The following is a 14,470-nucleotide window of genomic DNA, read 5'->3' on the forward strand; positions in this document are numbered from 1 at the left end:
AGGCCGGCCCAGTCCCAGGCCAAGCCAGGCCAGGGGCTGTAGCCCTTTTTCTTTATTTTAAAAACTGGATTTTCAAAGATTTTTATGAAAAGATTTAACCAGCGTAAAAAATAATTTTTCCACTGTTATTCTTCTAAAAAATATGTAGTATTTAATAGAACCACTGCTTGAATTTTTGCAGCAACTATTCTGTTTTATAATAATAAAAAGGATTAAATTGGAATAGTTTTGCTTCTGTTTAGTCGATTTTAAAAATATTCTTTCATTGAAATCAGACGCAAATATTTTTTAAATAACAACTTAGATTTATTAGAAATAACCAACATTTTTAAAATGAGTTTGTGATCTATTTTGGAGTGAGCTATTTCTTATTTATTCTTTTGACGGCAATAGAAAACCCGTGTGATGAGGGAATCAGAGCGGAAAACCTCGAACACCCGGATACCTAGCTGACCAAGGCAAGCAGCCCTTTGACCATGACTAAGCATATGTTATATTGCATGATAGTATAGCAAGTATTTTCGTTGCATATGATCATAAGTGTCGATAAATCATTGATGTGATGTTACCGAAGGCTCCTCCGGAGCACATGCATTGAGCTTGATCCTACCACCTATGAGGATCATGCTAGTATCTCGTTTTGTTGAGATTAATATTGTCTCTTTCTTCTTCCTTGCATATGGTACTTATTGGATGTCTTGACAATTTGTTTTCCTATAAAATGCCTATGCATAGGAAGTATGTTAGACTTAGATGTGATTTTCACATGCTTTGTGATGCTCTCGTTGTGCTTCAATTCTTGTCTTTTGTGTGAGCATCATTGAATTATCAATGCCTAGCTAAGGGCGTTAAACAATAGCGCTTGTTGGGAGGTAACCCAATGAATTTATATTTGCTTTTTTACTTTCTGTTTTGTTGCGTCCACACCATCATAATTCTTTTATGATTGTGTATTTTGTGTTTCTTTTTGTGTTTGAGCCAAGTAAAACCTTTATGACTAGTTTTGGTGATGGTTGTTTGATCGTGCTGAAAAAGACAGAAACTTTTTGCTCACGAAATTATTTTTCATTCCTATCCAGAAAGAGATTTTGAGTTGATTCTTTTTTCTGCTGGTTGATATGACAATTTCCTAAATTGTCGTAATTGTTTCAAAAAAATTGAGATACCAGAAGTATACGAAGTATACAGATTGCTACAGACTGGTGTGTTTTTGACAGATTCTGTTTTTGTTGTGTTGATTGCTTATTTTGATGAAACTATGGATATTATCGGGGGTAATAGCCATGGAAAAGTGAGAATACAGTAATATGACACCAATATAAATAGAAATAAAGTTTGCTACAGTACCTAAAGAGGTGGTAGTTTGTTTTCTTGTGCTAATGATATCACGAGTTTCTGTTTAAGTTTTGTGTTGTGAAGTTTCCAAGTTTTGGGTGATGTTCTCATGGACGATGAGATAAAGAGTGGAAAGAGCTCAAGCTTGGCGATGCCCAAGGCATCCCAAGACAAATTCAAGGACACCAAAAAGCCTAAGCTTTGGGATGCCCCGGGAAGGCATCCCCTCTTTCGTCTTCAATCCATCGGTAACGTTACTTGGAGCTATATTTTTATTCACCACATGATATGTGTTTCGCTTGGAGCGTCGTGTATTATAGGATTTTTTTTATTTTTGTTGTGTCACAATCATCCTTGCTGCACACCTTTTGAGAGAGACATGCACTCATCGTAAATTTGCTAGAATACTCATTGAGCTTCGCTTATATCTTTTGAGTTAGGCAATTTAGCTCGCATGTGCTTCACTTATATCTTTTGAGCTAGAAAGTTTTCTCTAGTGCTTCACTTAGATCTTTTTAGAGCACGGCAGTGACATATTTTGGAGAAATAAGAACTCTCGATCTTCACTTATATCTTTTTGAGAGTGCTCTCTCTGAGTAACTTGGTATTTGGTTTGTGTTATGAAAGTAGTCCTAAAAGTTGAAAGGCATCCAAAGAGGATACAATAAAAACTTCCATATTCATGTGCATTGATTAGTTAGAGAAGTTTGATTCCTCTCAATTAGTTTTGAGACATGGATTTGGTAATATTAGAGTTATGTTAGTAGGGTGTTGTGAATCTAGAAATACTTGTGTTGCAGTTAGTGATTCCCGTAGCATGCATGTATGGTGAACCGCTATGTTAGGAAGTCGGAGCATAATTGATTTATTGATTGTCATCCTTTGTGTTGCGGTCGGGATCGCGCGATGGTTAACACCAACCAACCCTTCCCCTGGGAGTATGCTTTTAGCATTTTGTTTCAATTACTAATAAAACTTTCGCAATAAGTATATGAGTTCTTCATGACTAATGTGAGTCCATGGTATAGATGCACTTTCACCTTCCACCATTGCTAGCTTCTCTAGTGTCGCGCAACTTTCGCTGGTGCACAAACCCACCATATACCTTCCTCAAAACAGCCACCATACCTACCTATCATGGCCTTTTCGTAGCCATTCTGAGATACATTGCCATGCAACTCCCACCGTTCTGTCTCATGACTTGTGTCGTCACTTTCAGATTGCCATTGCATGATCGTAAGATAGCTAGTGAGATGTTTCAACGTCATACGCTAAGCTAGACCATTGCACATCCCGGTACACTGCCGGAGGCATTTCCTATAGAGTCATCATTGTTCTAAGCATTGAGCTGTAAATAAATAAAAGTGTGATGATCATAATTATTAGAGCATTGTCCCATGTGAGGAAATAAAAAATAGAAAGAGGCCAAAGAGCCCAAACAAAAAATGAGAGAAAAAGAGAGAAGGGACAATGTTACTATCTTTTTCACACTTGTGCTTCATAATAGCACCACGTTCTTCATGATTGAGAGTCTCTTGTTTTGACACTTCCATATACTAGTGGGAATCTTCATTATATAACTTGGCTTGTATATTCCAATGACGGGCTTCCTCAAAATTGCCCTAGGTCTTCGTCAGCAAGCAAGTTGGATGCACACCCACTAGTTCTCCTTTTGAGCTTTCACACACTTATAGCTCTAAGTGCATCCGTTGCATGGTAATCCCATTGACATTGATATCTATTGATGGGCATCTCCATAGCCCATTGATACGCCGAGTTGATGTGACCATCTCTTCCTTTTTGCCTCACAACCTCCACCAAACTCTGTTTCATCTATAGTGCTATATACATGGCTCAGGCTCATGTATTGTGTGAGAGTTGAAAAGGTTTGAGAAAGTAAGAGTGCGAAAACAATTACTTGGCCAATACCGGGGTTGTGCATGATTTAAATTCGTTGTGTGGGGATGATGGAGCATAGCCAAACTATATGATTTTGTAGGGATAACTTTCTTTGGCCTTGTTATTTCGAAAGTTCATGATCACCTTACTAGTTTGCTTGAAGTATTATTGTTTTCATGTCAATAGAAAAATATTGTTTTGAATCTTACGGATCTGAACATTCATGTCACATGAAAGAAGTTACAAAGGACAAACATGTTAGGTAGCATTCCACATCAAAAATTCAGTCTTTATCACTACCCTACTCGAGGACGAGCAGGAGTTAAGCTTGGGGATGCTTGATACGTCTCCAACGTATCTATAATTTTTGATGCTTCCATGCTATTATCTTGTCAAACTTTGGATGTTTTGTATGCATTTTATATCTTTTTGGGACTAACCTATTAACCCAGTGCCAAGTGCCAGTTCCTGTTTTTTCCGGGTTTTTGACCTTTTTCAGAGGAGAATATTAAATGGAGTCCAAACGGAATAAAACCTTCGAAAAGATTTTTTCCGGAACAGAAGATACGCAGGGAGCTTGGGAACCAAGGCAAAGGGCACCAGGGGAGGCCACAAACCCCCTAGCCGTAGCCTGGGGGCGCGCCTAGCAAGCTTGTGGCCCCCCGTGGCTCCTATGCCCTACTTCTTCCGCCTATAAATCCCCGAAAAATCTGAAACCACGAGAGGGAGCCATTAAAATACTTTTCTGCCGCTGCAAGCTTCTGTCTCCGCAAGATCCCATCTGGGGCACGTTCTGGTGCCCTGCCAGAGTGGGGATTCGGACACGGAGGTTTTCTTCATCAACACCATTGCCTCTACGATGATGCGTGAGTAGTTCACCAGAGACCTTCGGGTCCATAGCTAGTAGATAGATGGCTTCTTCTCTCTCTTAGATCTTCAATACAAAGTTCTCCATGATCTTCATGGAGATCTATCCGATGCAATCCTCTTTTGCGGTGTGTTCGTCCAGATCCAGTGAATTGTGGATTTATGATCAGATTATCTATGAATCTTATTTGAGTTTCTTCTGATCTCTTATATGCATGATTTCATATCCTTGTAATTCTCTTCGAGTTGTGGGTTTCGTTTGGCCAACTTGATCTACAGTTCTTCAATGGGAGAAGTGCTTGGTTTTGGGTTCATACCGTGCGGTGTCCTCACCCATGACAGAAGGGGTAGCGAGGCACGCATCATGTTGTTGCCATCAAGGGTAAAAAGATGGGGTTTATATCTATTGCATGAATTTATCCCTCTACATCATGTCATCTTGCTTAAGGCGTTACTCTGTTTGTTATGAACTCAATACACTAGATTCATGTTGGATAGCGGTCGATGTGTGGAGTAATAGTAGTAGATGCTGAAAGTATCGGTCTACTTGTCTCGGACGTGATGCCTATATGTATGATCATTGCCTTAGATATCGTCATGACTTTTTGCGGTTCTATCAATTGCTCGACAGTAATTCATTCACCCACCGTAATATTTGCTATCATGAGAGAAGCCTCTAGTGAACACTATGGCCCCCGGGTCTACTTCACATCATATTTTCAGCCCTACACTTTTACTTTGTTGCACTTTCCGCCTTCAGATCTCACCTTGCAATCAATCGTGAAGGGATTGACAACCCCTTTGTAGTGTTGGGTGCAAGTTTGCTGTTTTTGCGCACGTACTTCGGAGACTTGGCTTGATTCTCCTACTCGATTGATACCTTGGTTCTCAAACTGAGGGAAATACTTACTGCTACTGTGCTGCATCACCCTTTCCTCTTCAAGGGAAAAACCAATGCAAGCTCAAGAGGTAGCAAACCCCGATCATTCGGGCAATCAATGAATATGACCCAATCATCCTTCCCTCAATGCAAGTGGAGATCCGTCCCCGCTCGCCGATTGAGCATGCAGAGTTCAGAGCTCTCGTACACCCGACGCATGGAATCTATCTTTCCGAGAGATAGTCTATCACCGCCGACTGCGGGCATACCCGTGTGACTGCACAGTCGGAATTTGTCACTCTGGAATCCATGAAGGTTTGTCGAGATTCCGAATGACGCAGCCTCGAGCTCCAGCCCAAGAATCTATGGAGACGTCGAAGGAAGTCATTCACTCGGTCTGCAAAACCTCAACTAATTCAGGGGCTACTGATGGGGTTGTACCTTAGGGGTAGGCCTACGAACCTGCCTCCTTAGGCCTACCTAGGACCCCTTACGGACACGAGTGTCCTTAAAGTCACCGGTACATCCTCGACGTCACTCGGTTCAGCAATCGTCACTCGGCCTGCCTGGAGTCACTCAAACCACCTTGTGTGAGTCGGGCGCATCCTGGCACTCGGACCACAACAAGGTGAAGGCACCGAAGAGGCTCCAACGGCTAAGCACTTAATCCATCACATGAAGTGGAGTGAAGACTCGTGTTACCAGTAACGTCGAGGGTAAAAGCTGTCGTTTCTAGTAAATTCCCTCTTTATTAGAATTAATTGCCTTGTAATGAAGCTCGGTCGGTCATGGTAGCAACTATATAAGCCACTCCCGGGCACCAGCTCAGGGGTTCAACACTTTGTAATCTTTGGCACCCCCATAAGAAAACACCAGCCTCAGGGCTCGAGACGTAGAGCTATTACCACTTCTGAGTGGGACCTGAACTCGTACATCTGAGTGCATCCACTACGCCTAGTTAGACTTTGCCCCTTTGTTCGTACTCCTAGGTACTATTGTCAGGGTCATTCCCACGACAGTCAATCTGTGTGTTGGATGACAGTTCTATAAGAATCAACCGCACAAGCCTGCATCCATGCTGAAAACGATTCCACTCACTTGGCCATTCGCCATGTGGGGCCTCGACATGGTCGGCCCCTTGCGCATCGGGACGAGTGGATTCACCCATCTGCTAGTTGCAGTGCATAAGTTCACCAAGTGGGTCGAAGCTAAACCCATCAAAAGCTTGGATGCTACGACTACCATCAGCTTCATTCAGCAAATCATCTTCAGATTTGGAGTCCCTCATGGCATCATCGCCGACAACGGAACTAACTTCGACTCGGGGGAATTCCGCGAGATTTGTCATTCCCAAAGCACTCGGGTTAATTACGCCTCTATGGCTCACCCGCAGTCGAATGGGCAAGGGGAACGGGTGAATGGTGTGATACTTCAGGGATTGAAACCCCGACTGAAGAGAGATCTCAAATATGCTGCATGCGCATTGGTAGAAGAGCTACCATCTGTCTTGTGGGGTATGCGAACGACTCAAATTCGTTCAACTAAGTGTACCCCATTCTTCACGGTGTACGGGTCGGAAGCCTTCGTGTCGACTGACTTACATCACAACTCTCCCCGAGTGGAGTAGTACAACGAAGCTGAAGTCGAAGCAGCACACCAACATAGTTTGGATCTCCTAGAGGAAGAGAGAGAGGTGGCCCTCATTCAGTCCACATTATACTAGCAAGACCTACGATGCTACCATGACAAGCAAGTCAGGGGCCGATCGTCTCAAGAAGGGGATTTTGTCCTCTGACTGGACAACAAAACCCCTACAAACTGGCACCTCCGTTGCAAGGGCCATACACCATCTCCAAAGTCCTGCACAATGGAGCTTATCGGGTGTACAACCTCGAGGGCAACATGGAAGAGCCTAGGACCTGAAACAAAGACCTGCTCCGCAAGTTCTACACGTAGAACTTTCCTTTTTTCACTCCTGTAGTGAATTCGAATGGTTAGAAGAATAAAGTGTTTTATTTCTTAAATTATCCACAAATATTCGCTACAATGAAACACGCCCCCAGCGGGTGTAGCTGCGAATCACCTTTCGCTTAAGGTAAAACCTGCCCCGAGTGCGGACAACCTCCATGCTCGGGTGCTTAGCCTCGAACCAGCTTTCATCTAAGTTAAAATGGTTCCGAATGGGTACATGATCATCATTCGGATACCAAGATGGACATGACCATCGACAAGTTCGCAAGAACCATTGTGTCATCTTGGTAGCGAACCTGTTTTCGCCTAAGTTAAACCCTTCCCTCAGTGAGGAAAGCCCTCACGCTCAAGGGCTTAGCTTCGAACCAGCTTTCGCCTATGTTAAAGCGGTTCCGAATGAAGGCAAGACCTTCATTCGGATGCCAAGATGGACAGAACATCCATCTCTTGGTAGTGAACTTGTTTTCGCCTAAGGTAAACCCTTTCCCGAGTGGGGACAACCTCCACGCTCGGGGATTAGCTGTGAACCAGCCTTCGCCTAAGTTAAAGCGGTTTTGAATGAAGGAAAGATCTTCATTCGAACACTAAGATGAACAAAGCAATCATCCCTTAGCAGCAAATCCGTTTTCGCCTAGGGTAAAACGATGTCGAGTGAGGACAACTTCCACACCCGGGGGCTTAGCTACAAACCATCCTTTGCCTAAATCAAAAATGATCCCGAGTGAGGACAACTTCCACACTCGGGGGCATTTGTTGTGAACCAGCCTTCGCCTAAGTCAAAAATGATCCCACGTGAGGACAACTTCCACATTCGGGGGCTTAGCTGCGAACCAGCCTTCATCTAAGTCAAAAACGATCCAGAGTGAGGAAAACTTCCACACTCGGGGGCTTAGCTATGAACCAGCCTTCGCCTAAGTCAAAAATGATTCCGAGTGAGGAAAACTTCCACACTGGAGGGCTTAGATGTGAACGAACCTTCGCCTAAGTCAAAAACAAACCCGAGTGAGGACAACTTACACACTCGGGGGCATTAGCTACGAACCAGCCTTCACCTAAGTCAAAAACGATCCCGAGTGAGGACAACTTCCACACTTGGGGGCTTAGCTGCGAACGAGCCTTCGCCTAAGTCAAACATGATACCGAGTGAGGAGAACTTCCACATTCGAGGGCATTAGCTGCGAACGAGCCTTCGCCTAATTCAAAAACGACCCCGAGTGAGGTCAACTTCCACACTCGGGGACTTAGTTGTGAACCAACCTTCACCTAAGTCAAAAACGATCCCGAGTGAGGACAACTTCCACAATTGGGGGCTTAGCTGTGAACCAGCCTTCGCCTGAGTGAAAAACGATGCCGAGTGAGGACAAGTTCCACACTCGGGGGCTTAGCTGCGGACCAGCCTTCGCCTAAGTCAGAAACGATCCCGAGAGAGGACAACTTCCACACTCGGGGGCTTAGCTGCAAACCAGCCTTCGCCTTAGTCAAAAACAATCCCGAGTGAGGACAACTTCTACACTCGGGTGCTTAGCTGTGAACCAGCCTTCGCTTAAGAAAAAACAATCCCGAGTGAAGACAACTTCCACGGTCGGGGGCTTAGCTACGAACCAGCCTTCACCTAAGTCAAAAACGATCCCGAGTGAGGACAACTTCCAGACTCGGGGGCATTAGCTGCGAACCAGCCTTCGCCTAAGTTAAAAACGATACCGAGTGAGTAGAACTTCCACACTCGAGGGCATTAGCTGCAAACGATCCTTCTCCTGAGTCAAAAACGATCCCGAGTGAAGAGAACTTCCACACTCGGGGGCTTAGCTGCGAACCAGCCTTCACCTAAGTCAAAAATGATGCCCAGTGAGGACAACTTCCACACTCGGGGCCTTAGCTGCGAACCAGCCTTCGCCTAAGTCAAAAATGATGCCCAGTGAGGACAACTTCCACACTTGGGGCTCAGTTGCGAATCAGCCTTCGCCTAAGTCAAAAACGATCCCAGGTGAGGACAACTTCCACACTCAGGGGCATTAGCTGCGAACCAGCCTTTTTCTAAGTCAAAAACGATCCCGGGTGAGGACAACTTCCACACTCGGGGGCTTAACTACAAACTAGCCTTCGCCTAAGTCAAAAACGACCCCGAGTGAGGACAACTTCCACACTGGGGGCATAGCTGCGAACCAGCCTTCGTCTAAGTCAAAAATGATCCCAGGTGAGGACAACTTCCACACTCGGGGGATTAGTTGAGAACCAGCCTTCGCCTAAGTCAAAAACGATCCCGAGTGAGGACAAGTTCCACACTCGGGGGCTTAGCTGCAAACCAGCGTTCCCCTAAGTCAAAAATAATCCCGACTGTGGATAACCTCCACACGCGGGGACTCAGATGCGAACCAGCTTTCGATCGAGTAAAAGAGACCAAGCAAACAAGATCCAAACTCGAATACAGATAAACAGAATCAAGTTTAGCAAAAGGCGTGCATAGGAGAGAGCCCAAGGCCCGCTCAAAGTTTGGGGTTACATAAAACCACTCGGCATCTGATACGTCTCCAAAGTATCTATAATTTTTGATGGTTTCATGCTATTATCTTGTGAGACTTTGGATGTTTTGCATGCCTTTTATATATTTTTTGGGACTAACTTATTAACTCCGTGCCAAGTGTCAGTTCCTTTTTTTCCATGTTTTTGACCCCTTTCAAAGGAGATTTTGAAACGGAGTCCAAACGGAATAAAATACCCGAAAAGAATTATTCCGTAACGGAAGAAGATCAGTAGACTTGAGAGCCAAGGCAGGGGGCCACGGGCCCCACAAGCCCTCACCCTGCGGCCAGGGGGGAGGCCGTGGCCCACAGGCTTGTGGGCCCCCTGGACGCTGATGACCCACAAGTATAGGGGATCAATCGTAGTCCTTTCGATAAGTAAGAGTGTCGAACCCAACGAGGAGCAGAAGGCTCTGATAAACGGATTTCAGCAAGGTAATAACTGCAAGCACTGAATGTAGCGGTAACAAGTGATTGTGTAGCGAGGTGAAACGTAGCAAGCAAAGAGTAACAAGTAACAAGTAGTAGCAACGGTGCAGCAAGTGGCCCAATCTCTTTTGCAGCAAGGGACAAGCCTGAACAAAGTCTTATAGGAGGAAAAACGCTTCCGAGGACACACGGGAATTTCTGTCATGCTAGTTTCATCATGTTCATATGATTCGCGTTCGTTACTTTGATAGTTTGATATGTGGGTGTACCGGCGCTTGGGTACTGCCCTTACTTGGAAAAGCATCCCACTTATGATTAACCTGTCTCGCAAGCATCCGCAACTACAAAAGAAGAATTAAGACAAAGTCTAACCATAGCATTAAACTAGTGGATCCAAATCAGCCCCTCACGAAGCAACGCATAGACTGGGGTTTAAGCTTTTGTCACTCCAGCAACCCATCATCTACTTACTACTTCCCAATGCCTTCCTCTAGGCCCAAATATGGTGAAGTGTTATGTAGTCGACGTTCACATAACACCACTAGAGGAAAAACAACATACATCATATCAAAATACCGAACGAATATCAAATTCACATGACTATTATCAGCATGACTTATCCCATGTCCTGAGGAACAAAAGTAACTACTCACAAAACATAATCATAATCATGATCAGAGGTGTAATGAATAGCATCAAGGATCTGAACATAAACTCTTCCACCAAGTAATCCAACTAGCATCAACTACAAAGAGTAATCAACACTACTAGCAACCTTACAAGTACCAATCGGAGTTGCGAGACGAAGATTGGTTACAAGAGATGAACTAGGGATTGGAGAGGAGATGGTGCTGATGAAGATGTTTATGAAGATGCCTCCCCTCCGACGAGAGGAGTGTTGGTGATGACGATGGCGACGATTTCCCCCTCCGGGAGGGAAGTTTCCCTGGCAGGATCGTCCTGCCGGAGCTCTAGATTGGATCTGCTCAAGTTCCGCCTCGTGGCGGCGGCGAAACCACGAAAAAGCTCCCTATTGATTTTTTCCAGACCAGGATGCTTCATATAGCAAAAGAGGGGGGCTAGTGGGCTGCCAGGTAGCCCACAAGCCTGCCCTGCGCCACCAGGGGGTGGTGGCGGTGGGCAAGCTTGTGGAGCCCTGGTGGGCCCCCTCCGGTAGTTCTTTCGCCCAGTATTTTTTATATATTCTAGAAAAACTCAACGTAAATTTTCAAGGCGTTTGGAGATGTGCAGAATAGTGGACTAGGATTTTCTCCTTTTTCCAGTCCGGAATTCCAGCTGCCTGAATTCTCCCTCTTCAAATAATCCTTGCAAAATAAGAGAGAAAAGGCATAAATATGGTACCACAAGTAATATAACAGCCCAAAAAGCAATAAATGTCAACATGAAAGCATGATGCAAAATGGACGTATCAACTCCCCCAAGCTTAGACCTCGCTTGTCCTCAAGCGAAAACCAAGTTCCATAAACATGTCCACATGTTGAGGGACGAAGGTGTCGATAAAACATAATACGAACATGAGGGCATCATGATCACACATAGAACAGCAATAAATCATAAAGATTCTTATGGGAAAGTAACAATTCCTTCACAAAGCAAAGCATGAAGCAAAAAACCTTACCGAGAAGTAACCAACAATAGTCCATAGTCATCGAAGCAATTGCAATTTATCACAACGTCAGAAAGAGTCAAATAAGAGCTTGTAAGGCAAACCCACATACTCAATCATCTCTTTTGTTTTCCACAATTGTTACAACTCACGTGGTACTCATGGTGTCAAAGTTTCAGCTGGACACAGAGGAAGATAGGGGCTTATAGTTTTGCCTCCCAACGGTTTACCTCAAGGGTAAAGTCAACAACAATAAAGCATGAGTACTCAACTCCAAGTTGATATATGAATATAGATCTTTCCCAAACATGTAACGGTAGCCAAGACAAAGGCAAAAAGGGAATTGGTGAAGATCACCATGACTCTTACAAGGGTAAAAAGTAAAGGTACAAGATAGGCCCTTCGCAGGGGGAAGCAGAGGTTGTCATGCGCTTTTGAGGTTTGAATGTGTGTCCTCTTAGTGCGGAGGAACGTCACTTTATATTGCCTCCTGTGATAAAGAACTTTATTATGCAGTGTGTCGCTTTTATGTCTTCCTCACCACAGGTTCGTACAAAGCTTATTTTCCACACACTAATAGATCATACATATTAGAGAGCAATTTTTATTGCTTGCACCGATGACAACTTACTTGAAGGATCTTATTCAATCCATATGTAGGTATGGTGGACTCTCATGGCAAAACTGGTTGGAGGTTTATGGATGCACAAGTAGTATCTCTACTTGGTGCGGGAGTTTTGGCTAATATGAGGTGGAAGCAATCGTCACATGCTAAGGGATCTCTAATCATATAACATTGTTTGGAACCAAGAAAACACAATTCATTATGTTGTCTTCCTTGTCCAACATCTACTCCTAGGCATGTAATAGTTTGGTGAGTGCTCACAATTGTAAAAAGTGTCTAGGCTGATATATTTATATGTGAACATATCTTTCCTTATTACTTCTTATTAATTGCAACAATGACTAAGGTCTATGTTGATTTATTCTCAACAAGTTTCAATCATCATACGTGTCATAAGTGAAGTTATCACTTTCCATAAGATCGTCTCATGATCTTTCATGCTATCGTTCTTTTCATACTTTTGATCATGGCACAAAGCAAAGCCCTTGACTAAGAAACTCTTTATTATATATCTCGTAAGCTCGAATACATCGGGGGAGAGACAAAAGCAAAAGACTCAAACTAAAAACTAAAGACTTATTCCTCTAAGAGAAGAAATAAAAACTGAAAAGGAAAGAACTAAAACAAAGGTAAAAGCAAAAGATATAAAGGTGATACGATACCAGGGCAACTCCCCCAAGCTTGGCAGAAGCCAAGGGGATTGCCCATACCAATGCTTAGTTGTCTTCCGTTGGTGGTGATGGCGGTGTTGTTGGAGCAGTCTTGAGCTTGTCTAATTTCCACTTGAGCAAAAAGTTCTGCTCCCTTAGATCGTCATTTTCCTCCTCAAGTTTCAAAACTATATGGCAAAGCTCCTGCTTACTCTCGTGCAAGAAACGAGAAGGGATAAACAAGGTCTTAGGTTTCTTCCTATGGTCAGGGAGGCTTGACTTCTTGAACTCCACATGGGTATTTGCAGGTTGAGGTAGAGGAGCCTCCTCTTCATCGGGACTCGTTTGCTCCTTCCCTTTGGGCTCATAGTCCTCTTCCTCATGAATGGTCCAGCCATATGGTTCCAAGTCCCCATAGACCTTGGGGTTAGCAAGGTAGTCAGCCACATAGCTCTCTCCCTCTGAATCTTGAGAAGACATCTTGACCTAGATCTGCGGCAAAACAAGCTCAAAACGAAAACAGAGGAAAACTGCGCGATACGGAGATCAAAACCTTCGGGCGACTATATATTGATTTTTTCTGGGCCAGAAGGAGTCCTCCGCAAGAAAACGGAGTCCGGGAGGCACACGAGGTGCCCACAAGCTTGCCCACCGCCACCAGGGGGTAGGGGCGGTGGCAGGGCTTGTGGCCGCCTCGTTCGCTCTCCGGACTGCTTTTTATTTTTCTAATCTTCCAAAAATTCCAAAACGGAAGAAATTTCATATTGGAAAAGTATCGGAGTCCAATTTCTTCCCAAAACAGATACATCTTCGTTTTCAAGGTCTGAAATAGGCTGATAAACATCCCTTATGTACTCCTCTGGAGTTATGACATTGATGATATTGGTCTCAACATTTATGGGAGTACCAGAGATGTAATGCTTGATTCTTTGCCCATTTACCACTCTAGGAAAATTTCCTTCCGTGTTATTGATTTTGATGGCACCGGAACGATATACTTCCTCGACAACATAGGGACTGTCGTGGGTATAAGTCTGACAGTAGATGTGTAGGGTACGAAAGGATGGTAGAACCTTAGCTACGGCGAGGTTGTATGAGTTCAGGCCCCTCTACGGTGGAGGTAAAATCCCTACGTCTCAGTGCTCTTGGGAGCTTGATGTCGAGTGGAATATGGATTACAGTGAATTGCTAACCCGTGCACCAGTGGGGAAGGGCGACTTATATAGAGTGCGTTGCCCTTCACAACAGTTCGGTGCACAGGGGTGGAGTAGTGGCGATTAAATGTCTACGTTACACGTAACGTATGCCTTAAATGCTAATAAAGGTACATGAAAACGTATGACCGTTGCCCTCCAGGGGGTTACGATGTACAGAGTGGAATCCAGTCGGTAAGTTTGATACGCTTTGAATGCTCATCTCCGACTGGATGATGGAGGAATCGTCACCGACTGGATGATGGGAAGTCCTTAATTCAGTCGGAACTGACTAAGGGCCTTGTCCCTTATGAAGGGTAGTCCTTGGGTAGGAAGTATAGGGCAGGCCTATGACCCTACCCTAGGACTATAACCCCATCATTAGTCCCCGAATGGATCGGGGTTGGAACGACGAAGCGATGCTTGGGGTACTGATCCGACTGGTATGGATGCGACTTTGGCGTTGTTTGCCTCG

General features: G+C 44.3%; 1 pseudogene; it reads right to left on the reverse strand.

Moving 5' to 3' along the window:
- The window catches only part of LOC123407619, an 88,134-nt pseudogene that overhangs the window by 23,782 nt on the left and 49,882 nt on the right, over positions 1–14,470 (reverse strand).

The sequence above is a fragment of the Hordeum vulgare genome, chromosome 7H (assembly GCF_904849725.1).
Source record: "Hordeum vulgare subsp. vulgare chromosome 7H, MorexV3_pseudomolecules_assembly, whole genome shotgun sequence".
Taxonomy (NCBI): domain Eukaryota; kingdom Viridiplantae; phylum Streptophyta; class Magnoliopsida; order Poales; family Poaceae; genus Hordeum; species Hordeum vulgare.